The sequence below is a fragment of the Nyctereutes procyonoides genome, unplaced genomic scaffold (assembly GCF_905146905.1).
Source record: "Nyctereutes procyonoides isolate TBG_1078 unplaced genomic scaffold, NYPRO_anot_genome, whole genome shotgun sequence".
In the NCBI taxonomy this organism is placed as follows: domain Eukaryota; kingdom Metazoa; phylum Chordata; class Mammalia; order Carnivora; family Canidae; genus Nyctereutes; species Nyctereutes procyonoides.
In genome coordinates this window covers 27,822,485-27,824,286 of record NW_026575042.1, presented here as the reverse complement: position 1 = coordinate 27,824,286, position 1,802 = coordinate 27,822,485, and positions in this window count along the sequence as shown.

Below are 1,802 nucleotides of genomic sequence, written 5' to 3'. Positions count from 1 at the left end.
CAACTAGAAGAGAAGTGCTACAGGGAGTCTTGTTTTCCACAATATATCCCCAGTGCCTGACATATAGTAGGCGCTCAGTAGATTTGTTGCATAAATTCACTTGTTCAGAAAAAAAGAAAAAAAAAGATTTCCTGTTCATAAGACAGGATGTTCTATACAAAGAGTTAGAGGCATTCTTGGAAAGATTAGTGCCCCCTAGCCATTATTTTTTTGTAAATGGAGGACTCAAAGCCAACTGAGCTCGGTTTTATATTTTGATTATTATTTTCTTTTTAATTCATTTGTATTAAAAATACAATCAGAACAAACAGCATGAAACGAAACGTTTGACAGATTTATTGAATAAGCAAACCCAGATCATAAGCATAGTAGAAGGGACTTGGTTTAAGAACTTCAAGAAATCTAAAATTAGAGCCAGTCCATGCCTACAACCAACCCCAATGAGGCAGGGAAGAGATGCAGCCAAAGGTGAATCTTTTAAAACTCACAGTCACAAAAATTTACTTGTACAGTGAGTTGCTCAAACATAAGACCTAAGATTAAGTTGGAATGTTTGGGCAAAATGATTTTGTATGATATTTTTTAAAAAAAACTCATAGCAGGACAACTGGGTGGCTCAGCGGTTGAGCGTCTGCCTTTGGCTCAGGGCGTGATCCCAGAGTCCCAGGATTGAGTCCCACACGGGGCTCCCTGCCTGGAGCCTGCTTCTCCCTCTGCCTATGTCTCTCTCTCTCTCTCTCTCCCTCTCTCTCTCTCTCTCGTAAATAAATAAAATCTTTTAAAAAAAAAGATTCATAGTATTTTTATTTCAGGCCAAAATATCAGGTAGGTAACATTCATTATTTCACTTCCTAGTGACTGTTATGCATCATATTTGCTGTTTCTGTAAAAATATAGACAAGGCTTCATTACTCTTGGTCAGTGATGGAATAAATGCATCCATAGACCTTTCAAAGCCCATTCCTATGAGTCAGAAACTACTAGACAGAATTTTGTGATGAGAGACTACTTTCAAAGGCCTGTGGCATATACACTCATGAGCTGAAATAAGAAGGACCCTTCTGCATTTGCAGTTCCCTGGGCCCAATTTCTTAGCTTCTGAAGATCAATACAAAAGAGAACAAAAAGATGCTAGATTTTTCTCCTGTAGTCCTGTGGGATACTTCTCAGTCAATACTTGATCCTTTCACCCCACAGAAGTCATCCTTAATAATTGTCACCATCCCTATGTTTGTTCAGTGAATTCAAATGTGTATCAACCCCAGTCATCAAAAAATTGCATATAAAATCTGAATCTGATCAACTTTACACTAACTTTCCTTGAAGTTCTTTATAAAAATAATCATTTTCTTTAACTCTGGTAAATGATATGCATGCTGATATATTTAGGGATTTACTGATGTTTATAATTTACTTCAAAATGCATTTAAAAATAAGAGGGATTAACAGATGGTTAGAGGGATGGAAATGTGAAAAAAACAACTATATTAAAATGTTCACGGTGAATCTAAGTGGTGAGTATACATGTATTCTCTGTGAGTTCTGTAACTGTTGCTGTATGTTTGAAATTTTTCATTAAAAATTTAAATAATCCTCTGAATTATTTCTTAAAACTGTGTATGGCAGTCAAATGGAAAGGAAGATGAGAGTCTAATTATATGAATCCTGGAAAACTGGATGGGAGAAAACTCTATTTCTAACTCCAAATTGCCCCTGGGATTGTTCTAAGAGAGTCCTTTTTACCTGAGTTTTATATCTCTACCAAAGACATGTTTATTTCCTGAATCTTTAGTGTTTACTTT